This window comes from Chrysemys picta, chromosome 1 (genome assembly GCF_011386835.1).
Source record: "Chrysemys picta bellii isolate R12L10 chromosome 1, ASM1138683v2, whole genome shotgun sequence".
In the NCBI taxonomy this organism is placed as follows: Eukaryota; Metazoa; Chordata; order Testudines; family Emydidae; genus Chrysemys; species Chrysemys picta.
This window is the reverse complement of record NC_088791.1, coordinates 280,529,543-280,555,844: the sequence shown is the minus strand read 5'-3', so window position 1 is coordinate 280,555,844 and position 26,302 is coordinate 280,529,543. Positions and strand designations below refer to the sequence as shown.

The 26,302-nt window shown below is 43.1% G+C and overlaps 1 long non-coding RNA gene across 1 annotated transcript in view; it reads left to right on the top strand.

The window, feature by feature from the left end:
- Positions 1-3,478: 3,478 nt before the first annotated feature.
- The window catches only part of LOC101946403 (uncharacterized), a 44,897-nt gene continuing 22,073 nt past the window's right edge, over positions 3,479-26,302 (top strand). Inside the window, exons 1-2 of the long non-coding RNA XR_255773.5 lie at positions 3,479-3,901; positions 19,485-19,567. This is a non-coding gene — a long non-coding RNA (uncharacterized LOC101946403). The remainder of the gene's footprint in view (positions 3,902-19,484; positions 19,568-26,302) is intronic.

Genomic DNA, 26,302 nt, shown 5'->3' with positions numbered 1-26,302 from the left:
ACAAGAAGGAGAATCATGTGTTTATCACATGTATAGCCCCACACCGATTGGTTCAACCATTCCTTACATAAGGCCATGATTTGTTTACCTCATCTTATATAATCCTAGACCACCAGGGGGCCTTACATAAGGTCATGATCATCTTATATAATCCTAGACCACCAGGGGGCCTTACATAAGGCCATGATTTGTTTACCTCATCTTATATAATCCCTAGACCACCAGGGGGGCCTTACATAAGGCCATGATCATCTTATATAATCCTAGACCACCAGGGGGCCTTACATAAGGCCATGATTTGTTTACCTGGCAAGTGTCCCATCGTGACCCTTACCTCCTCATGGAACTTTTCATTAGGTTGGTGTAGGGATGATACATCCCCACACCTCCCCCCTTTTTCTTAAATAAGGCCTATAGGAGGGTCCAACTAACATTAGGACAATTACTAGCCACCTGACTACTTTTTTTGAACCTATAAAACTGACGACAGGTGACATTTAACAACTGGGAACTATTAAAAAACATAACCTTACATAAATACCCACGAAAACCATTGGGGATCCGATGGGGTGGCCATGAACAAGCAAAAAGGGCTTTTTGGCCAGTTTGGTTCGCCCAGGTGATTCAAACATTTTGTCGTGGGTTAACAAAAGGTACAGAGTTTGGACAAACAAAGACCCCTGCTCCTATAATAAGGAATCCGAACAAATAGAAGTACAGCGTTATTAGGTGTTTAGGCTGTGACAAACAACAAGTGCAGGTCCGGTGCCGCAGGGTCGTCCTCCGGCTTCTGCGTGGCGGCATCGGGCTTTTTAGCAATTTGTGTCTTGAGCCACGGCCGGAGGGATCTTATCCGGTGGTTTTTTCCTATATGTCCTTTCAAAGTTAGATAAGCCTGGCTCCGCCATTCTTTTCAACCTATTTCGCAACTGCTCACCCTGCCCCGGGAACTCCGCCCGGAACGCTGGGGTACAAACATTATTGGTGACAGGAAAGCCGGGCTGGTTCAGGGCTCGCAATGTGTGGGACTGCAGGGGATGGCTCTCACCGGCCAAATGGGACAACTGATTTAGCATGTCCTGTAGCTGAAGGCCCTGTTTGTACATTCCCGTGTTTCTGCCCCCATTTCAACAAACGGTACAACGCATCAGAGGGAAGCTTTTCTCCCCGCTTTTTAGCGATGCGTAATAAAAAATCATGCACCGTCTCCTCCTCTGCAGACAAAGCAGAGCCCATTTTATTAAATGCAGCCGCTCACCTGTGAGCTCACGAACGTCTCTCTCGGACGACCAGGAGCCGGTATCCTCCGGTACCTCCTGCCGCGGCTGCCACCTCCGCCTTTTCTCACCGAACACTTCAGTCGGCTGTGAGCTCACGAACGTCTCTCTCGGACGACCAGGAGCCGATATCCTCCGGTACCTCCTGCCGCGGCTGCCACCTCCGCCTTTTCTCACCGAACGCTTCAGTCGGCTGTGAGCTCACGAACGTCTCTCTCGGACGACCAGGAGCCGGTATCCTCCGGTACCTCCTGCTGCAGCTGCCACCTCTGCCTTTTCTCAAACCATGTTCAGTTTTTGGTCGTGCTCCAGTTGACACTGAGCTTGGCAAACATTTAAATTTTGGTAGCCTGCCCTTTTATTCCCACAGATTCCCTTTCTCTGATGATCTCTGTGAAGAAGGCCTGTCTCCACCTTAACAGGGCATGGCTGTTTGCGCTTTTTGGTAGAAGGAGTGCTGGAAGGAGAAGAGCCAGCACTGAGAGCCTCTTCAATATCTAAATTAAATTGTTCCAGTTTCTTCATGAGAGATGACATAGAGTCTGACCACTCAGATCCTTTTTCTGGTTGGATCTGCTTTCTCTTTGCTCAGCTTTTGAGACAACACCTGTTGGGTCTACTGTCTGAGAACATTGATCCCTGCTCCACTGGCGGCTGTGTCTAGTATGATCTCTGCTAGCTCACTCTGGGCAAAGTCCTGGCTGCCTTGATGTCCAAGCCGAATCACGTCGGGGTCACCATTTGTGGCGTCCCAGGCGGAGCGGATAAAGCACACGACCAATGTGGTTGCAAGCTGAATCCGAATCCTGTTTATTACAAGCTTTCTTTTATAGTTTTTTCTCAACATTACATAACACAATTAGGCTATAATAACACATCTACGGATTGGACAAGAAGGAGAATCATGTGTTTATCACATGTATAGCCCCACACCGATTGGTTCAACCGTTCCTTACATAAGGCCATGATTTGTTTACCTCATCTTATATAATCCTAGACCACCAGGGGGCCTTACATAAGGCCATGATCATCTTATATAATCCTAGACCACCAGGGGGCCTTACATAAGGCCATGATTTGTTTACCTCATCTTATATAATCCCTAGACCACCAGGGGGGCCTTACATAAGGCCATGATCATTTTATATAATCCTAGACCACCAGGGGGCCTTACATAAGGCCATGATTTGTTTACCTGGCAAGTGTCCCATCGTGACCCTTACCTCCTCATGGAACTTTTCATTAGGTTGGTGTAGGGATGATACATCCCCACATTTCTCTTAACTCTCTATGAGTATACTTTGTGATTAGCACTTTCATTGTCCAACTGACAATCACTCCATTATCACCCATCCAGTGACTGTACATTTTCTGAAGGGTCTAGTCTGAACCTTCCCTGTCATAAATAAACCTGCTCCACCATGGAATGTTAACTTGGTCCTATCGACATTAATCAAGTTCCTATTTCAACCTTTAGTGACATGTTCACTGATGCATTTATCTGTGAAAGTCACCTTTCTAGTGGCCATCACTTCAGCTAAAATGGTAGGGGCCCATATGACTGAGGCACCATACACAATATTCCATGAGGATAAGGGTTTGTTGAGGCTGCACTCAAGATTCACCTCCCAAGGTAATCTTGAAATTTAACCTAAATCAGATAATACACTTACCCATGTCCCTCCCCCGCCCCCCCGGCAAAAAACCCCCACATGCTACCAATGAGGCTCCATTCCCTGGAAATATACTGGGCATTGGCTTTCTACCTACAGAGAACAAAATCATTTAGAAAATCATCTACACTGTTCATGTCCTTGGCAGAACAGAAAAAGGGAACAGCTGTCTCTTCTCAGTGACTTTCTATGTGGATTTCTGGCTGTATTATGCTCTGTTGCCAGTTAGCAAATACACCTCCTCCACAGGATGTGAGATTGATACAAAAGGTATTTTGTCTGTTTCTTTTAAGCTGCTCTGATCCTGCTTACAAATTTGCAGCACCCAGGACAGAGACATGCATACAGCTGAGAAGGGGGTGGAGAGGGAGTGAAACATCCTGAAAAACTTATCTCCCCCAGTTAGCATAACAAAGGTGGTGACAGTATCATAGTGCTTTAGCTTTTATAAAATAGTAGTTAGTTTTAGAATTAAGGCTTTAGATAAGGGATAAATAATGATAGTTCAGAGCTGCAAAATGGAGGACTCAGATCAAATCAACCAATAACAGATAAGAAATAGGGGTGAAATAAAGTTCATCGGGTATGACTCAGCTCACTCCAAAATACCTGAAGGGAGGGGTAAGAAGGAGGTTCAGCTTGAGTTACAGGCAAGATTATTTGGCTGAGCAGTTGCCACCAACACAGGAAGGATCCATGCTCATCATTGAACTTGAGAGAGCAACCAATCTGAGAAGGGCAGAAACTGAATATAAGGCTGACAGCCAGCAAGCTTGTGTGTGGGTGCAAGGAAGCAAAGAAGATAGCAGTAGAGGAAGACAGCAGAGCAAGAAGACAACAGAGGACAGACAGAAGAGTAGCACCAGCAATGAAAAGAGGAAAGCAGACACAGGAGAGCAGTAGACAGATCAAAAGGACCTAGATGGTACAGATGACTCAAGAAGACAGAGTGTAAGTCTGATTTTCTGTTCGTTTTTTAGAATGTTTGGGTGTGCCTGTAAATAAAGCTGCATACCTGTGTTTAAGTGCAATCCACCCCACCCCTTCTGTGATCTTCTGGTCAGCGCTCACAGGATGTCAGTGTTAAATAGTAGATGCTTCATTGATGTGTAATGTTATAGTGTTCATTTATACATATGTATAGAAGTTTTGCATCTTACATTGCAAGAGGTGTATTACAGTATTGTAGTAAGGCTTTATATGTATGTATGAAGGGTCTCTATGTATCTTAAGTATTACATTGTAACTGCTGTATAGTCTGTGTATTCTGTGTATCTTGTGTATTTTATTCTATTTGCACTGCTTTAGTGTATACTTTCTAAATAAGGCGAGGTATTTCCAGTAGAGTACCACTATACAAGGTCATCTGGAGTACTGTGTGCAATTCTGGTTTCCCATGTTTAGGAAAGATGAATTCAAATTGGAACAAGTGCAGAGAAGGGCTACTAGGATGATCTGAGGAATGGAAAGATGTTAGATGGGGTGGGATCTGAGTTACTACAGAGAATTCTTTCCTGGGTGCTGGCTGCTAAGTCTTGCCCATATGCTCAGGGTTTAGCTGATCACCATATTTGGGGTTGGGAAGGAATTTTCCTCCAGGGCAGATTGGAGGAAACCTGGAGGTTTTTCGCCTTCCTCTGCAGCGTGGGGCATGGGTCACCTGCTGGAGGATTCTCTGCACCTTGAGGTTTTTAAAACACGATTTGAGGACTTCAATAACTCAGACATAGGCTAGGGGTTTGTTACAGGAGTGGGTGGGTGAGATTCTGTGGCCTGCGTTGTGCAGGAGGTCATACTGGATGATCATAATGGTCCCTTCTGACCTTAAAGTCTATGAGTCTATGAAAACCTTATGCAGAGGAGATTCGAAGAGCTTGGCTTGTTTAGTCTAACCAGACAAAGGCTGTGGGGAGATATGAATGCTCTCTATAAATACCAGGGAGGGAGAGAAGTTATTTAGGTTAACAGCTAAACACCAATGTTGACACAAGAACAAATGGATATAAACTGGCCATCAATAAATTTAGGCTTTAAATTAGATGAAGGATTCTAACCATCAGAGGAGTGAAGTTCTGGAACAGCTTCCAAGGGGTGCACTGGGGGCAACTGTATGGGAAGATTTTGGCAAACCAGTAAAGTGCCTGAAACAACTATGGCTTATTGCTAAAGGTAGTCAAGTCAGCAGGCCGTAAATTGGCCATGCAGCAGCCTTAGCATAACCAAGGCAGGAGGGGAGGGGGTTTTGGGTGCTACAGAAAGGGCAGCTTGACCCCACATCCTAACTGATAAGAATTGTGTTAAAACTGCTGATGTATGCATTTTAGAAAAACAGGAAGCTTGTCTGTATGTGCCCCCAGGAATGTGTCTGTCAGGGCCTCAAGGTATTCAAACTCTGGAAAAAAAACACATCTGGTTAATTGATGATCAAAAGGAAACCTCTTGCTTGAAACTGTGTGCTTAACAAGTTTTCTTCAAGTGAAATGTCATTGTATTAACTAATGTATAAATAAGAGGGAAACAATTTAGGTAGTTGGACTCTCCAGGAGGGACTGTAAAGGGACTCTCACTCTGGACGCACCTTGTGGTCCCCACCGGCAGATGGAAGATTTGCCATCGGAAGACTGTCGCTGTGCCACTCGAGAGCCACACTCAGCTTCGGTAATTATCAAGGGTTGGGGTGTTTTACTAACCTGTTGCGGATGTGTGTAAGTGCTTGAGACTAAGTAAAGTTTACCTTTAAGTGAAAGCACTTTTGTGTTGCCCTGTTTGTGCCAGCCATCTATTGGTCAGACAGTCATGTCTCCCTTGATTTATTTCCTGACACCACCTCACACAGAGTAAAAGTTACCAAGAGCTTTGGGTTGAAAGAACCCCGGGTAACAAAACTGGCTTCAAGACTGCGCTTGGTAAGTTTATGGATGGGATGGTATGATAGACTGCCTAGAAAGGTATATAGCTGATCTGTAACTGCTAGTGGCAGGGATGGCTTTAGGAAGTGCGGGGCCCGATTTGACGGGGCCCCAGCAGGGATGACTTACCCGGCGATGCTCTGGGTCTTCGCTCCGGGTATTCCACGGCACTGAAGGACCTGCCGCTGAAGACCCGGTAGGGAACCACCTGGTGAGTACATCCCCCTCCCCATCCACCCCCCCCATGTCCTGCCCCTGACTGCACCCCTCAGAAACTGCAACCCATCAACCCCCGCCCGCTCCTTATCCCCGACCACTCCTTCCCAAGACCCCCTAACCTAACTGCCCCCCAGGATCCCACTCCCTACCCAACTCGCCCTGCTCCCTGTCCCATGACTGCCCCGACCCCATCCACCACCAACCCGACATACCCCCAGAACTCCCACGCCTACCCAACCCTCCCCATTCCACATCCCCTGACCACCCCTCCCAGAACCTCTGCCCGATCCAACCCCCCCCTACCCACTCCCTGTCCCCGGGACTCCCTGCCCCTGCCTTATCCAACCCACCCCCGGACCCGGCCTCTTACCATGCCACTTACCCCTGCCGGAGCTGGGCCGGGCCCGGGGCCTGGGCCGGAGCCGCACCGCCTGGCCGGGGCCGGAGCTGTACCACCCGGAGCTGGAGCCTCGCTGCCCGGCCAGAGTCCGGGCCGGGGCCAGGCCAGAGCCACTCGGCCGGAGCCGGACTGGGCCGCGCCGCGCCTCCCTGGAGTGCTCCTCACGCCCCCCTGCCCAAGCTTACCTGCTGCTGCTTGTTTCCAGGCCTCCCGCATGAACATCTGATTCGAGGTAAGCAGGGGAGGGGGAGGAGAAGGGGGGCGGAGTGTTCAGGGGAGGAGAGGAAGGTGAGCTGGGGCTGGGGGCGGGGCAGACAGCTGCCGGAGCTTGGGAACCGACTCCAGCTCACCACTGCGCACGGGGCCCTCTTAGGCACGGGGCCCGATTCAGGGGAATCGGCCTAAAGCTGGCCATAGCTAGTGTCAAATATCCCCAATGGCCGGAGATGGGATACTAAATGGGGAGGGCTCTGAGTTACTACAGCGAATTCTTTCCTGGTTTCTGACTGTTTTGTTTGCTGAAATGCTCAGCAACAAACTGACTGCCATATTTGGGATTGGGAAGGAATTTTCCCCTATCAGATTGGCAGAGACCCCGGGATTTGTTGTCTTCCTCTGCAGCATGGGACGGGTTTTAACTAGTGCAAATGATGGATTCTTCATAACATGAAGTCTTTAAATCATGATTTGAGGACTTCAGTTACTCAGCCAAAGGTCTGGCCTTAAGGTCAATGAATCTGTAGAGAGATGCCCAGAGCCAGAAGTAGGAACAACACTATTATTAACAACACTGTTATTCCTAGAAGTCATGGATGATGCAATCATAACGAAGCTTACATCACTCTGCTGAACAAATTGCCCTATATCAGCTCTAGAAATCATCCAGTGTCGTGCTCTCTTATTTGTCAGTGTTTGATTTTGCAAAGGGACACATTTCTGTTTAGCCAAAGTGAGCAGAGATGCCTCGTACTTGTGTGAACAGTGCAGATAACTTCTGCTAGGTTTGTGGTGAAGTGACTTTTGCATCACAAAACCGCAGTATAACCACTATGGTTAAGAAAGCCTATCACCTTTATTTTGGCTGCAAAATTGGAGATCCAGACAAGAGGTGGGCCCCACACATATGCTGCAACACTTGTGCAACTTATCTTGGCCAGTGGTTGAACAGGAAAAGGAAATCTATGCCTTTTGCAGTGCCAATGATTTGGAGAGAGCCAACAGATCATACCAGCAATTGTTACTTCTGCATGGTGCCTCCAGTTGGGAAAGATGTGTCAAAGAAGAAAAAGTGGACTGTGCATTATCCAAACATTCCATCAGCTATACGCCCAGTACCCCACAGAGAAGGACTGCCGGTTCCTGATGCACCAGAATCATTTTCACTTGAGTCAGATGAGGAAGAGGAAGAGGATGAAACTTCTGGTCCTGAACCATCAATGTCACAGGACCCACATTTTCTCCCATCCTCCTCCTCTGAACCACACCTCATAACACAAGAACACAAGGTGAACTGAATGACCTTGTCAGGGATTTGGAACTACCCAAGAGTAAGGCAGAGCTGTTGGGCTCCAGACTACAGCAGTGGAATCTCCTGGCAGGTGATGTTAGGGTTTCCATGTTCCGTGACCATCAAAAGGATCTTGTCCCATTCTTCTTCATGGAAGGTGATCTTGTAGCCTGCAACAACATCGATGGTGTGATGGCAGCCCTCAACATCGTTCACGATCCAGATGAGTGGAGAGTGTTCATCGATTCATCAAATATGAGGCTTAAAGCTGTTTTACTGCATAATTGCAATGCTTTGCCATCAATTCCAGTTGGTCATGCAGTCCATATGAAGGAAACCTATGACAACATGAAACAACTTTTGAGGTGCATAAACTATGACCAGCATCACTGGCAGCTTTGTGGCGATTTGAAGGTTGTTGCTCTCTTGCTTGGTCTGCAGACTGGATACACAAAGTACTGCTGTTTTCTCTGCGAATGGGATAGTCGTGCAAGAGATTCCCACTACATCAAGAAAAATTGGCCACTCCAACAGTCATTGGAGCCTGGGAGGAAAAGTGTTCAGCATCCACCACTTGTTGAATCAAGGAGGATTTTGTTACCGCCCTTACACATCAAGCTGGGTCTGATGAAGAACTTTATCAAGGCCATTGACAAAACACAAGCAGCTTTCAAGTACCTCCGTGGAAAATTTCCAAGGTTAAGTGAAGCTAAGATAAAGGAAGGTGTCCTTGTTGGTCTTCAGATTCATCAACTTCTTCGAGATGATGCATTTGACCATGCACTACGTGGCAAGGAAAAGACGGCATGGAAAGCCTTCCAGTTAGTGGCAATACATTTTCTTGGAAACAACAAGGCAGACAACTACAGGTTGTTGGTGGAAAACCTCCTCAAGGCATACAAAAGCCTTGGTTGCAACATGTCACTAAAGATACATTTTTTTGCACTCTCATCTAGATTTTTTTTCCACCGAACTGCGAGCAGTGAGCGACGAGCACGGCGAGCGATTTCACCAGGACATTGCAACAATGGAGAAACGCTATCAGGGCAAATGGAGCCCATCAGTGCTTGCAGACTATTGCTGGACAGTGACAAGAGATGCTCCATTTAATGACTACAAGAGACAAGCCAAGAAGCGCTGAGTAGACACTGAATAGGACTAAACTATGTACATAATAGTTTTTTGCCTTTTGTTTCATAATAAATTTTGCTGCTTTTTAAAGTGTTACATAAACAGGACAGGTGAAATATTATCATGTAAAGCAACCATAAACACATGAAAAGACCTAGGTTTACAATTTATGATTAAAACTCTACTATCTACACAATATACATGGACATAAAATGTAAAACCTTAAATATCTTACAAACAGTAGCCAATCAGTTGTTTTAATTGTCATATTTGAATTCAGCACATCAAAATACATAATAAATAGCACATTTTATCTCTGAATCAGACGACTTCTCAAAAATTGTAGACCAGTGTATTCTCAGACTTCACACATCACTTTGCAGTAGGTAAAATATTATTAAACAAAGAACAGACTCCCTCACTTTAGAGATTACAATCTAGTGGCATGGATGGTTACAGTGAATAAACACAAAAGATAAAGTGGCATGTGTTTTTAAGACTGAAATGGATAGATTTTCAGTAGTTATAAGAAGTAGGGGAGAGAGGGTGTTTTTCTCTAAACTAATGAAGCTTAAGAATTTGCCCTTTTCATGTTATGTGTCCCAAAAAATTGGAGGAAAAAATGGATCAGCATAAGGATTATTTGAGGGCAGATTCTTTGTGCAGGAATCAGTACAGTGTATGTAAGCCAAAGAAAGTAGCAAATATTGTTCCGGATGTCCTTCCATATTGGTATAATAATACTTATCATATATAGGGTTTCATAGAATCATAGAATATTAGAGTTGGAAGGGACCTCAGGAGGTCATCTAGTCCAACCCCTGCTCAAAGCAGGACCAATTTCCAAATAAATCATCTCAGCCAGGGTTTTGTCAAGCCTAACCTTAAGAACCTCTAAGGAAGGAGATTCCACCACCTCCCTAGGTAACCCATTCCAGTGCTTCACCACCCTCCTAGTGAAAAAGTTTTTCCTAATATGCAACCTAAACCTCCCCCACTGCAACTTGAGACCATTACTCCTTGTTCTGTCATCTGGTACCACTGAGAAGAGTCTAGATCAGGGGTTGGATCCATCCTCTTTGGAACCCTCTTTCAGGTAGCTGAAAGCAGCTATCAAATCCCCCCTCATTCTTCTCTTCTGCAGACTAAACAATCCCAGTTCCCTCAGCCTCTCCTCATAAGTCATGTGCTCCAGCCCCCTAATCATTTTTGTTGCCCTCCGCTGGACTCTTTCCAATTTTTCCACATCCTTCTTGTAGTCTGGGGCCCAAAACTGGATACAGTACTCCAGATGAGGCCTCACCAATGCCAAATAGAGGGGAATGATCATGTCCCTCGATCTGCTGGCAATGCCCCTACTTATACAGCCCAAAATGCCTTTACCCTTCTTGGCAACAAGGGCACACTGTTGACTCATATCCAGTTTCTCATCCACTGTAACCCCTAGTTCCTTTTCTGCAGAACTGCTGCCTAGCCATTTGGTCCCTATTCGGTAGCAGTGTATGGGATTCTTCCATCCTAAGTGCAGGACTCTGCACTTGTCCTTGATGAACCTGATCAGATTTCTTTTGGCCCAATCCTCTAATTTGTCTATCCCTGTAGCCTATCCCTACCCTTCAGAGTATCTACCACTCCTCCCAGTTTAGTGTCATCTGCAAACTTGCTGAGGGTGCAATCAACACCATCCTCCAGATCATTAATGAAGATATTGAACAAAACCGGCCCCAGGACCAACCCTTGGGGCACTCTGCTTGATACAGGCTGCCAACTAGACATGGAGCCATTGATCACTACCCATTGAGCCCAACGATCTAGCCAGCCTTCTATCTACATTATAGTCCATTCATCCAGCCCATACTTCTTTTACTTGCTGGCAAGAATACTGTGGGAAACCGTATCAAAAGCTTTGCTAAAGTCAAGGAATAACACGTCCACTGCTTTCTCCTCATCCACAGAGCCAGTTATCTCATCATAGAAGGCTATTAGGTTAGTCAGGCATGACTTGCCCTTGGTGAATCCATGCTGACTGTTCCTGATCACTTTCCTCTCCTCTAAGTGCATCATAATTGATTCCTTGAGGACCTGCTTCATGATTTTTCCAGGGACTGAGTTGAGGCTGACTGGCCAGTAGTTCCCTGGATCCTCCTTCTTCCCTTTTTTAAAGATGGGCACTACATTAGCCTTTTTCTAGTCATCCTGGACCCCCCCTCCCCTGATCGCCATGAGTTTTCAAAGATAATGGCCAATGGCTCTGCAATCACATCTGCCAACTCCTTTAGCACATCCTGTAGCGCATCCGACCCCATGGACTTGTGCTCGTCCAGCTTTTCTAAATACTCCTGAACCACTTCTTTCTCCACAGAGGGCTGGTCACCTCCCCATGCTGTGTTGCCAGTGCAGTAGTCTGGCAGCTGACCTTGTTCATGAAGACAGAAGAAAAAAAAATTGAGTATATTAGCTTTTTCCACATCCTGTGTCACTCTGTTGCCTCCCTCATTCAGCAAAGGGCCCACACTTTCCTTGACTTTCTTTTTGTTGCTAACATACCTGAAGAAACCCTTCTTGTTACTCTTAACATCTCTTGCTAGCTGCAACTCCAGTTATGATTTGGCCTTCCTGATTTCACTTCTGCATGCCTGAGCAATATTTTATGCTCCTCCCTGATCATTTGTCCAATCTTCCATTTCTTGTAAGCTTCTTTTTCGTGTTTAAGATCAGCAAGGATTTCACTGTTAAGCCAAGCTGGTCTCCTGCCATATTTAGTATTCTTTCTACACAACGGGATGGTTTGTTCCTGCAACCTCAATAAGGATTCTTTAAAATATAGCCAGCTCTCCTGGACTCCTTTCTCGCTCATGTTATTTTCCCAGGGGATCCTGCCCCTCAGTTCCCTGTGGGAGTCAAAGTCTGTTTTTCTGAAGTCCAGGGTCCATATTTTGCTGCTCTTCTTTCTTCCTTGTGTCAGGATCCTGAACTCGACCATCTCATGATCACTGCCACCCAGGCTCCCATCCACTTTTGCTTCCCCTACTAATTATGCTAAGAGCTCAATGCCCTCAAATTCTGTTTGTAGTCAATGGGAAATTAGAGTCCTCATCATCTTATAGGATCGGGCTTATAGAGAGCTTTTCAGCAGAGATGGTCAAAACTTTCCCATTTAAACACATTTTTAACATATTATTTGATCAAATGGAAATTTTCATAAAAACATTTTCTCGTTTGTTAAAATCTTCCTGTTTATTAACTAACCTCTCCCCATGCATCATCATCGTCATCATAATAATAATAATATTGGCTTTGTCAAAACATTTTGTGATGGGCGAAATAATTTCCTGACCATTACTGACTACTTTTTGTCTATAGATCGAAATTAAGGCTGGTGATAAATTTGAAATTGTGTCCTGTAACAAATCCTGATATTTCTATTTGTGTTTTTAATCCTGAATCAGGATTAATAGTTGAAATATCAAAAGTAGAAATATAGATATATTTTGTGGAATAGAACTTTCAGAAAAAAAATATTGATTCAGAAATATCAAAAAAATTCAGTTTATTGAACTGAATTAAAATATTTCATTTTGGGTCAATTTTACATTAACTTTTGTCTGTCAGAGCTGCCGTAGTGTGTCCTGGGACTTGTAGTTTGGATCCCTTGTTATTCCCATGGATTTGGGGGATAGTTGATCAGATCAGACTTTCTGTCTCATGGCTCACTGCTGTCATAGAATTCCCATGATGTGCTGCAGCAGTTCATCCAGAAGGGAGACCAGGATAAGAATGTAATCCAGACAGAGAGCCCAGTTCATGGAGGAAAATGGGAGCTTGAGGCACCAGAACTACAACTCTGTTGAGGGACTGCAGCAGTTTAGGCAAACTCAGATTAATGTTGAACTCACCTGCAGCTAAACAATTTTGATTCAGTTTAACAAACTGAAATCTTTTAAGTGAGGCTGGCCAACCCAAAATAAAATATTTTAGATTTTCCCAGTGGAAATTTGGGTGATGGGGGTCAAATGGCAAAATAAAAATGTTACCACACATTTGTTTATTTTTGGTGGAAACTGCATTTCCCAACCAATAAAATCTTTCAACAAAAAATTTCCAACCAGCTCTAATAAAAATGATTTATAAAGGAAGATAAAGTTAATTTAAATTTATGACAGGCATTTGTATAAGACAGCAATGGAAATCACTATCAGAATATTAGATGTTAGAATGGGTGCCAAGGTTGGGTTTTAACTTTCTTTCTAGCACCTTGCCCATTATAGAGTTGATCATAACATTTTGCATGCAATGTGTAGTTGCTACAGAGCCCTGCTGAGATCTTAAGCTATTGTACTGAGATTTATAGGATGTCATCATTCCTGACTCATTAGCAGAGCAATTGCTCACTAGTCAGGGGGTCAGACCAATTCCTATCCTAACCCCTGGAAATTCTTATTGATCTGGGGACAGTGGTCCTTATCTGGTACCCAAATAGGTGGGGGTGGGGGCAGGGAACACTGCTAATGGACTGCTGAAGGGCCTGAGGAGGGGGCAGCCTGCACTAGGACAGAAGAAAGGGATCAGATCACAACTCATCCCCCCACTCCAAAAAAAGAAAAGGTCAACAATTGTAATGTGTGAGGGAGTGGTTGGAAGGGGAAATTCTTTGGTCTAAGGGTAAAGGTGGCAGCTAGGCAGGCAGCTAAAGGAGGAATCATTAAGTGATGGGAGATAATGGAATGTCCCATGGAGTGCTAATAGACATGTTTCTGGCTCCTGTCCCTGCCCAACCTGATTTCAGCTGGGTTCATAGTTCTCACTGAGCATTTCAACAGCCTGGTGGTAAGGATATAGCTCTTTATGGACTGCCTCTATGGAATACTCTTCATCTTAATATTTGGCCAGAGCTGTTTGTGACATCCTACAGAACAAGGCTAAACTACTTGTTTCCCTTTTGGTGGATGATGGCTTGGGTGGGGGTTGTTATTTTTTGTTGGGTTCAGGGATTCAGTTGTTTGCTAGAGTCTGAGTGTCTACTGCAATGCACCTTTTGCAGTCATCTTACTCTGTACACATTTCAAGTACTACCATTCTGATTTTGGGGAATCAAGTCTCTGGTATCTATTGGACCAAGATGCCTATTTTTATTTTATGTTAAAAATATTTTGTTAAACATTCAGAGAGCTTCAGGTATGGTGCTTACTTTTTGGATGGTAAAAATATACCCCCCAAAAATAAAAGGAGTTCAGTCTCTCTGTGTGTGGGAGGGGGATGGAGGAGTGAGGGTGTATGTTTGTTTTTTGGGTTTGTTCTTGTTTTGGGGTTTTGTTGTTGTTATGGTTGTTTTTTGGTTTTTATGTTTTATTTGGTTTGGGTACCGCATTACATTATCTGTTGCTGTGGAAACACAGAACACTATGTAAACAGAGACGAAAATAGAGAACAAGAGTTGAAACAACTTTAAAATGTAGAAAATGGAGTTTTACCAGGTTTACCGGTTTACCCCTGTAGGTTTACATTCTTAAAATAGATAATAATCATTATTATGATACCATGAAAGTGAGAAATTCCATTATTTCAACACCAGGTTTTCTTTTTTAGTAATTTCCCACACACAACTTTCCCTCACTTGGCTCTTCTTGTAGTTGCTAATTAACTTCAGAGTAATAGTACCTTTTTAGTGCAGTTACATTCTACCATGAAAGAATCTAATTGCAATTTGCACAATTGCGATATTTACTTCATAATCCAGATTTTATGTAATCAGAGTTTATTAAATGAACAGCATGTAAAGGCCCTCACAAACCTAGGATTTTGAATTAACCAGTAAAATATGCTTTAGTTTTCCCTTGAGGTAGTCAGTTTTTTCTTAGTGAGTAAGGAGTTCTCTGACAAGCTGTATAATTATCCCCAGGAAGTGAGAGGTTCATCCAGGGATCGGCAACCTTTGGCACGCGGCCCGCCAGGGTAAGCACCCTGGTGGGCTGGGCCGGTTTGTTTACCTGCCACGTCCACTGGTTCGGCCGATCACATCTCTCACTGGCCGCGGTTCACCGCTCCTGCAAAACCCCAAAACAAGAACAAACACAAAAACAATGGCCTGGAGCGACAAACCGCAGCCAGTGGGAGCTGTAATCGGCTGAACCAGTGGACGTGGCAGGTAAACAAACCGGCCCGGCCCACCAGGGTGCTTACCCTGGTGAGCCGCGTGCCAAAGGTTGCTGATCCCTGAGCTAATCCCACTCTCTGACCAAATTGTGCTAGCTGCTATGCAAACACAGAGAAAAAAGACAGTCCTGCCCCCTTACAATCCAAGCATAAGGCCACATGTTGTTATAAACAGATGGCAGAGTACAAGGAAACAATGAGACAATATTGGGCAGCATGGCAGACAGTCGTCTCTGCACACCAGTAGCCTAGCCATTGTGAAGTAACCACAAGGGAGGCTAGCACAGTACTGCTGACCTCTGGACAGAGTTGAAAAAATTGGGCTCAGTCCTACTCAGGAATTCAAAAATCATGAGAGAAATCTCCCACCAATCATACATTGTCTTAAAAGGCATGTGGTTAAAAAAAACACCATATTCCAGGAGGAGAGAGAGAGGGAGGGAAGCAGGTGTTCGGCATCTGAGTTTTGAACTCTTAGTGAGAAGCTTCCTGGCATCATTTGTGCGTGTGTCTTTCAAGATGAAAATTCAGCCTGACATGAACACGCACAAATGGAAAGGGAGCTCTTGTCTCAGTCATTGGGATGTCATTTCCACACTCAGCATTTCCACATTTTTACCAATTCTTTCAGTTTTATTACAAGTCTTTTCCAGAAAGCCCCAGCTCCCGGTGTTATTGTATTACATGAGAATCTCAGCTCAAGTTCTCTTTTCTTTCCCCCTCGTAAGTTTCTAGCCTTCACGGTGGCAGAGTAAAGCCTGAAAAAAAATGCCAGAATGTTCCCTATAGGCTCATAGCAGAACCCATCCCCACATCATTTAATAGCTCATGATTTTTAAACCAGTCTTATGAGTTTGGGTTTTTTGGGGGGGTGGGGCAGACTGATGACATTTGAAGGCCTGGTACCAGCAATACTCTTTCCCTCCATGAGCCCCAGGGACACTCCAGCCTTCTACATCCCCTCAGTTAGTATTTCAATGATATATACTGGGAGGAGACAGTAGGCCCCAGCAACAGTTGCCTGAAAATAGCAAAGGAGGGGAGGGGAACACCTGAGAGAGGGTACAGGTAGGGAGGTCTACCAGAAAGAAGTGTGTGTGGACTGTACAAACACCATCTTTATATCCATCGCTACTTGTTGGACCAGATCTAAGGTTTGTGGCCTTGATTAGTTGTCATAATTTTCAGTGGGATCAGGGCTCCTACCTGAAACTTTTACAGTGTTCTGCTTTTTCGTAGCTTATTTGAAGTGGTGAACAGGGTCTTATTCCCCTTTTAACAAGTTATTAATGATTTATTTATTTATTATATGGAGTTTGATTGTGAGCTCCTCTGTGCTTCTACTATTCATTCCTTTGCATTCATGAAGTACCTAGTATACAAGAGTTACAAGAAACAAATAATTTATCATAACAGCATCTAGCTCTTATATAGTACCTTTCATCTGTACATCTCAAAGTATTTTAAAAAGGAGGTAAGCATCCCTTCCCACATTGTACAGATTTGGAAACTGCAATACAGAGGTGACTTCTCCAGATCAGTGTCACCCAACAGGCTAATAGCATAGACAGGAATAGAAACCCACATCTCTGGAAACCTGTATACTATCCATTGGGCCACATTGTCTTCCCATTACTCCACTAAGGGAGTAGGCTTGCAAAATGAGTAGTCGGAGAAAATGGAGACGGAATGCATAAAACCAAACAGTTATATATGGTCAAAAGAAAAAGTCTAAACATGGACTGCAGTTTCCAAAATATTTAAGCACTTCCAATCTCTTAACTTCAGCTACTAAGATTTCTACTGGTTCCTAATCTCTATCATCCTACTCCTTTGGAGTTCTTGTCTGAAATAAATCCAAAGCTTCTGTTGAAGTGCATACCCATGCTGCCTCTGTTTCTGCTGACTGATTTTTGCTGCACCTGTAACCCCTCAAATTAGTCACAGCTGGGCTGGATGGAGCCTAATAGCAACCAATTGTCAGAAAGTAGCTGACAGATTCAGTCTCTCCTGCTGGATCAAGTTGGAGAGGGAACAGATACAATTCTCCCTTCTGCTTCCTAGGTAAGGGATTCTACAGGCATCATCTGGGGGGGAAACAAATTAAACTACAGATTTCTTTTCAGTGGAAGAAACTAGTTTTTTTCTTCCAACTGTAGCTAAGATGCTACCACACTGTGACTTAGTTAATTCCTTAAATATAGTAGTAAACAAGGTTCCAAAGCCAGCATTCTGCAGCAGCAGAAAGAAAAAATAGCAATAGTTTAAATACCTTTCATAGACCATTCATCTCACATTTGTGCTCTCTCTCTCTCTCTCTCTCTCTCTCTCTCTCACACACACACTCTCACTCACACACACAGAGTGTACAGAAGCAACTAAAACTGAATGTTCACAGGGCCTTGGGTAGGGTTAGGAATATTGCTGCTTTTTTTTTTTTTTTTGGACTTTCAAATGCTCTGATTTCAGGGAACTTAAAAACATACATATTGTTTGTCTTTCCACCATGGATTCAAAGAATCTCCATTGGGCTGGGGAAGGTTCTGTATCGAAGTTCCAGCCTGAAGAAGAAAGACTTTAGGAGGAAGATGACTTTTATTTCCTTTATTTTAGTTAATACTGAACAAGGAACTTGGAGGAAAATGACTTTTCTGAGTTTCTGTACCACCGTCACAGTACAGGTGTGTTATCAAAAAAGTCAAAGAAATGGCAAGAAAACTCATTCCTTACCATGCTCTCTCCTGACACCCTTTATTCCTCAGACTCCTAGAGAAATCAAAGAAGAAATAATTTACTTAGATCTACTGTTACTATTGTATGTTTGTTGTGCTGCTTCAATGCTACAAGGAACAATCTGTGGAATTTCAATCACATAAAAACAAAGCATAAATATAAGATAAGAATTGAGCCGCCTAAGTGCAAAACAATGTGTCATTGCCAGCACATTCTGGCATCAGCTTCAGGAGGTGAGTGTGAATAAAAAATCCCTGATCTTCCATTAGTAAATTTTCTGATCTCGCCCATTGCAAACTAATCTACCACTGATCATGATAGGTAAAATCAAGGGAATACCCACTAAGTCAGTGGCCTGAGCTGCCCCATTATATGTCATCATATTGTTGTGGTCATGGCAACATCCCAAGCATGTTATGAGAAGTACTAGATAGAAGGATAGTTCCATGGAACACCTAGGAGTGTAAGTTTATATCTACCCTTGGTTCTTACAGGACTGGGGGCAATATCCATCCCCAGCATTTTCTTATTTTAGATCATTTATTACTTAAACTGAATAACAGGAAAAAGGTAAAATGAAACAGAAAAGAAACAAAATAAGCATATCCAATTAATAATGAAATGAGTTAATATGTAGATTAATTTGATGACTTGATGTTGGGTTAATCAAGTAAATCACTATATCAAAACAATTCTGATAAGAATTAACAATCTGGGAGATGGCCTTCCATTTAGGTATCAGCCCAAATATTGGGCCATTAGGCTGTTTAATTTAACTTGTATTCCTGTCAGAATCTTTGTACAAAGGGGAGCACACCACGCTGCTAAATTCTACCAAATTGCAAAAACAAACAAACAAAAAAATACACTATTTGAAAATTCCCTAATATAATAAATAGATAAAACTAGAAGTGAAATCATACAAAAAACAATGGCTTACACTTCTGTCTATGTATACATAGGAAAGCCCCTTATTCTAAAGACTTCTGCTTTTTACACTTTGATGCTCAGTGGCTTAACTTTACACAGAACCTCTAGCACAAACATCTAGGGAAAGTCAAAAATGTCTTACTTTTAAAATCATGATCTGAGGGTTCCGTTTTTTGCTAGACAGGTCTCTGGGTCTCACAATGTTATGGGGAAGTAGTCCTTTCCTGTGTAGTAAACTTTTAAGTGGATTGTGTTTTTGAAAGCAATGTAATGTTTGCTGATAACTATGATTGGTGCTTTGTCAGTGTTAGCTTTTAAGCTTTGTTCTGGTCTGCTTAATTTTTTGAAATAACTTATTTGATTAAGTGATGCCTTACCACTAAGAACTTGGCTGGCTGTGTGCTGATAGCTCATTTCTCTCTCTTTCTCTCGTTCTTTTTTAATGTACGGCTTGTGCTTTTTTCACTTGCTTGGTCTTATTTTATCATTAGAATTATAAATTTGTAGTTTAGATTCAAACCTAATTATTTTTCTTTCTCTTTCTTTTTTTAGGCTATCTCCTAAGGAACATGAGCAGGCTCAACAGCTACAACACCAGACCTATCTGTTCAGATAAAGCTGGTCTTAGGGAGGAGGTAGGTGGCTCTGGTTTGTTACCTAATCCATTCCTAACATTCTGGTGGAGTAACCTTGTAGAAGCTGAATACATCCTTGGGGAGGGTGGGGGGGATGGTCACCATTAAATATATGGCTGTATAGTAAATGTAATGGAGTTAATTGCAGATGCCCTGCTCCATCAATGAAACTTGTTTGGATGCATCCCTGCATCTGAAATGGAATCTCATTGATTTCTGAGGCCTTTAACAGTATGGGAGCAAGCCTATGATATACACAGTTCCCCCTGCATTGCAGAGCATCTGAAGTCAGTGAGGTAGAGACACGGTTTAGAGTGGTCTCCACTTACTCAGGAATCAGTTGCAGGCTGAGGTAAAAGCTCCAAAAGAGCCAATGAGTAGTGAGTGTGAAGGTAGCATCCCCTGACAGCTCCCCATATTTGTTTTGGCTAGAGTGAAGGGTTTGTGTCACAAATTATCACCGATCCAACTTTCACTGAAGTGAAAGGAAAGATTCTGATTGACTTTAATGGGATTTGGATCAGACCCCATAGGAGGGATAAAGACCTATTTCAGTATCTAGTCAATAGGGGGTCCCCAGACCATTTGAGATTAGCAACACAAAATGATACTATCAGGATCAGCAACTAGAATTAGCAGAGGACTGGTGATCTAGAAAACAGGGTGAATGATGAATGAAGCAACACTTAGGTCAGGGGTCAGTAACCTTTGGCACGCAGCTCGCCAGGGTAAGCACCCTGGCAGGCCGGGCTGGTTTGTTTACCTGCCGCATCCGCAGGTTCGGCTGATCGTGGCTCCCACTGGACACGGTTCGCTGTCCCAGACCATTGGGGGCTGCAGGAAGCGGTGTGGGCCAAGGGATGTGCTGGCCACCGCTTCCCGCCACCCCCCTTGGACTGGGACGGCGAACCGCGGCCAGTGGGAGCCGCAATCAGCCAAACCTGCAGACGCGGCAGGTAAACAAACTGGCCCGGCCTGCCAGGGTAAGCACCCTGGCGAGCCACGTGCCAAAGGTTGCCAATCCCTGACTTAGGTTAAAGATTAAACAAAGAAAATGAACTTCAGAGGGGACCCAATAATAAAGATACACTAATGGTCAGCACAAAGACAAATGAATGCAATGCAAATTGGAAGGATTTATTTGAACTGCTGATAGACATTGCTGGGCTTTAAATCATCTCTAATCAGTCAGGTAACAGACATGGGTTTCATTGTGGACAGCTCTCCAAAAACATCTACTCAGTGCACAGATGTAGTCACAAGAGCTGACAAAATTTCAGGATTTATGAAATCTTAACATGTAATGCTACTAAAAATATTAAAATGCCATTATGAAAATCACTGGTCCATTTTCCTGGTTAACTGTTTTCCATGCTGGTCACCTCATCTCATAAAAAGTAAAAGCAGAAAAAAGGTGACAGGTGACAAAATGGTTAAAGGTACAGAAAGACTTTGATATGTTGAGACTGCAGAAATATGGGGCTGTTTAATTCAGAGACATGTAGAAGGGGAGTTGATAGAGATATACAAAATAATTAATGGTACGGAGAAGGTAATTCAAGCATTCCTAATTTCACTTTCTCAAAATACAAGAACAAGAGATTTCTAATAAAACCTGAAGGTATCAAATTTATAATAATAATAATAATGAAATTGACCTGTGGAACTCATTGAGACATGACATTGCTGAGGCAAACAGCAGAGCTAATCAGATGAAAACTTTCTTCACTGGCATTTGCCAATTTGTCAAAATCAAAAGTGCTGAAGGAACCTGGTTTTCCAGGTTCATATCATCTTAACAGCCCATGCTCTCCACTGGCTTCCTGGTTGCTCAGCACCCCACCTGGTGGCCTGAGACAGAGCTGAGAGCTTAGAAGCCAGGAAGCCTTGGAATTCCAGCTCCCAGGCTCCAGTTCCTCAGCAGCCTGTCTCACAAGGATATCTCTACACAGCAATTAAAGACTCGTGGCTGACCTAAATCAACTGACTCAGGATTATGGGGCTTGGGCTGTGGAGCTATTTAACTGAAGTGTAAATATATAGGCTCAGGCTGGAGCCTAGGGTCTGGGATCCTGCAATAGGGGAAGGTCCCAGAACTAGGACTTCCTTCCAACCTCAAATATCTACACTGACATTTTACCCCCTTGCAGCCCAAGCCCCATGAGCCCATTTCAGCTGACCTGGGCCAGCCATGAGTATTTAATGGCTATGTAGACATATCCCTAGGGTCCATGGCTCCAGGAAAATCTGCCATGTTGAGAGCCCCTGAATCAGGGACCCTAAGGCTTCCAGGGCCCTTGGCTCTAGGGCAGCCTTCCAGGTAGACTGCCTTGGAGTCAGAGCCTTTAATGGAGAATGTCAACATTTTGGGCTTGTGTCATTCAGAACAGAACAAAATTTTGAAATAACTAAAGCCTCTATGGCATGGAATTTCCTTTCTCTGCCCGGCTCCAGCCAAGAGTTCCGAAGAATTCAATAAAGGATTGGACATTATATGGATAGTGAGAACATAGATAGCTACATTAGATATTATTTGTAGAAGGAACATGCACCTTCATGATTTAGGACATAACCCAACCACTAAACTGATGGGGATTAGAAAGAAGCTCCCCTTTTACTCCATAATTGTCCATTATGTGCATCATTGTAATTTTCTTCTTTTTGGTGAGATGAATCAGTGGTCTGATCAGGTATGTCAGCTCCTGATTGCTGACATTTATACTAACAGTGTCCACCCCAGCAATGTCAGGTCACTTCTCTGACAAAGATGGAAGGGTGGTATGGAAGAAAAATTGCCATTTCTCATCACAGAAAACTGGAATAAAAGGATACCTAATTGATTTTTCAAAATAAGGGACTTTGTTACTTTGAAAGCCATACAATATCTTTACTGAATTCACTGGAAATATGTATCTCAGTTTCCAAGGTAACCGCACCTCTAAGCCCTTTGTGGCTTGCTTGAGAGCACTGCTCTCTGGCTTATAGTCAGCACTTTTCTTGGGTCAGGAACCCAACTTCTTCTCTCTCCAGAATGGGGACTTAGGCTGCAATTCCTCCTGCTTTTCACTGTGATCACTTTAGCAAATTGAAGTTTAGTTCAGCATCTTCTGTCTCGTTCTCACTCGGGGGAAAAACAGTGTTAGCCAAAAGACCGTCCATAGTGGGTCAGACCAAAGATCCATCTAGCCCGGTATCCAGTCTTCTGACAGTCGACAACGCCAGGTGCCCCAGAGGGAATGAACAGAATGGGTAATCATCAAGTGATCCACTCCCTGTCGCTCAGTCACAGCGTCTGGCAAACAGAGGCTAGGGACACCATCCCTGCTCATCCTGGCTAATAGCCATTGATGGACCTATCCTCCATCAATATATCTATTTCTTTGTTGAACCCTGTTATAGTCATAACTTCCTAAAGTATTTATTCACACTAAAGCTTTATGCTTTTCAAGATATATTTTCTCTGCAAAGAGATTATAAGCATGCCTGGCTTACCAGGTATCACCCATCTTCCACACGGTGACCCTGGCATGTTTCAAAGTCTTGCAAATCTTTTCTGAAGAGTCTGACCCTCCTGTCCAGCCTCATGCCAGTTCTTAGATCAGGTGGTAGTGACTCCTTCTCTGTATCAGGCTAGTCTCCGTTCTTTGTTTTGTAGCCTTCTTCAACCAGTGGAAGCCAAGATATGCAATTTCCTGGGGGTGGGGGTGCACCTCTCCAGACTCTTCTACCTACCTAGGGAAATGCATGTGTTACTTACACACACACACACACACACACACACACACACACACACACACACACACACACACACACAGATTTTAGTTTATTCAAGCTTAGTGACTTCCTTCCAGTTACTGCGTTGCTTGTTCAGTTTTCAAGCTTTCAAAGTTCAGTTTTCATCATGGAAAAAGGTAAATAGTGATGTCCCCCAGGGATCTGTAGTGGAACCAGTGCTGTGCAAGATATTCATAAATGATCTGGAAAAAGGGCTAAAGCGTGAGATGACAAAATTTGCTGACTATACAAATTTATTCAGGATAGTTAAGTCCAAAGCTGACTGAGAAGAGTTACAAAGGGATCTACAAAACTGGGTGGCTGGACAACAAAATGGCAGATGAAATTCATTTTTAACAAATGCAAACTAATGTGCATTGTAGAACATAATCCAAAAAGTGATGGGCTCAAAATTAGCTGTTACCATTCAAGAAAGACATCTTGGAATCACTGAGGATAGTTATCTGAAAACATCTTCTCTGTTTTCTGGGTCATTCAAAAAAACAAGCATAATGTTAGGCCTCAGTAGGAAAGGAATAGATAAGAGGGCAATATCATAATGCAACTAAATAAATCCATGGTACATCCACCCCTTGAATATGGGGTGCAGTTCTAGCCTCCTCATTGCAAAAAATATACCTTAGAATTGAAAAGGTACAGAGAAGGGCATGAAAAATTATTAAGAGTATGGAAGCTACTAAAGAGACATATGACAGGTCTATACAATCATGTATGGTATGGAGAAAGTACATAAGGAAGTGTTTTATAATACACCATATAACACAAGAGCCAGCGGTTATCCAATGAAATTAATTAGCAGCAGGTTTAAAACAAACAAAAAAGGAAGTACTTCTGCATACAATGCACAATCAACCTATGAAACTCATTGCTGGGGATATTGTGAAGGCCAAAAGTAAAATGGGATTAAAAAATAGATACATTCATGGAAGATAAATTCATAAATGGCTGTTAGCCAACATGGTCAGAGATGCAACCCCGTGCCCTGCTTGTCCCTAGCCTCTGCCTGCCAAAAGCTATGAGTGTATGACAGGGGATGGATCACTCAAAGATTGCCCTGTTCTGTTCATTCTCTCTGAAGCACCTGGCTTTGGCTACTGTCGGTAGACAGAAAACTGGGCTAGATGGATCATTGGTTTGCCCCAGTATGGCCTTTCTTTTTTGCATACAGTGGGCATCAATCCAAAGGAAAAGAAAGTGAGTCTCATTTTTTTTTCATAAAAATATCAGAATTTTCCCAGTTCTCCACAGTATGTTCTTTCACATATATTCACCACTTTATGAATAACGAACACAGATTCACTGTTTACCTTAATGGCATCAAGAGGCACTCAGATCCCAAAGTGATAAACATGGTTTAATACTGAGAAACACAGATAGATAAGTGGGTCATTGTCCAATATTGCATATTAAGAGCCAGATTTTTTGATCCTTACTCCTCTTGCCAAATGTGTACCCATTTGAGTAACCTCATAGGATTTAAGGGAGGAATTACTAGCGTGAGTAAGAGCTCACCAATGTAAGGATTCTAAAAAATCTGTCCCTCAGGCATCTAAGATGCAAGATGACAAGTGAATTATTCTATTTGAATAGAAATAAATACAATACATATTTTTGAAGACTTTTCACAGCTGAAACTTGGAAGTCAGGAAATGACTTTGAATACTCTAAAGAAGCGTGTTATAAACTGTGTGAAACATGAAGCCACTGAAGAATTACAAGGTATATTGGTGTAGTTCCTTGAATGGGAAAAAAGGACATCTGCTGTGAAACATAGCCCAGCAAATATCTTGGAAATTTTACAAGAAATGTCTAGTTCTATCAGCAAGAGAAAAACTTGTCAGCTACAGAGTAAAAATTGTGCACAAATAAGAATATGTCCATAGAGAAAATAGTTAAAAACTTATTTGGCAATAAAATGCATTTATAAAAGGCTGTTGTGATGGAAAACACGCTCCACATTTGAGAAATAGAAATCATAAATGAGTGCTTAGGACTGCTACAAATAACTACTTTTCAGCCACTGACCCTTTCAGACGCAATGGCTTGAAATTGTAGTCATCAGAATGAATAACATTTGGTGATTATGTACCATGAAAACATGTCAAAGAATATTGATTACAGTTCTGAACCAGCCAAAACACAAATGTTGGAGTTTGGCCTTACAGGTATGTGACTATATCTCAGAATGAGAGACAAAAACTCCCATTGACTTCAAAGGGGGCAGGTTTGAACCTCAGAGTGGAACAGTAAAAAGAAGAGAGAAGAAATCTGGAGATTCATTATTCTGATTTACCAAACAATCTCATAGCCTCAGTCTCATAATTAGAGTTGGCTGAACATTTTGTAATGAGGAATTCCAGGCAACAGGAGATTTCTGAGGGAGTTAGTTTCTCAGGGAAGGTAGAACCTTTTTTCCAGGGACAGTTGTACATAAACTACTACAATGGCCAGTGATGGATCAGTCATTGGTACCTGCAAAGGTTGTGCCAGATATTCCATTTCCTGCCTGGAGATAGTGACTTTCTGTGCATGAAGAGTAAGCTACAGATTGGCCATGATTGTTATGAATTTGTTCCTTCTATTATTGGAATAAGAAGCCTGCAGGGACAAGGTGGGAATTTCAAGACTCCGGGTGGTCTATCTGTACTTTTCCGCTCAGAAAAGCAGCATCAGAAGTAGTAGGAGAATGAAGTATAGCATCTGATTGAAAAACAACAAAAGAAATAATGGATATGGGATTATTTTTCCATTGACATCAGTGATCAAACCCAAGCAATTTATAAGATACAGCGACAGCACAGGTGTGATTTCCAGCGGGTGGTTGCCTCTTCAATGCAATGTATGTCAAGCACTGTCTGAGTGAGGCATCTCCTCAGAAAAATTAGTTTAGCAGCTGCATGGCTCAGATGGAGAGGAGCTTTTCTCAGCATTTTATGGTGT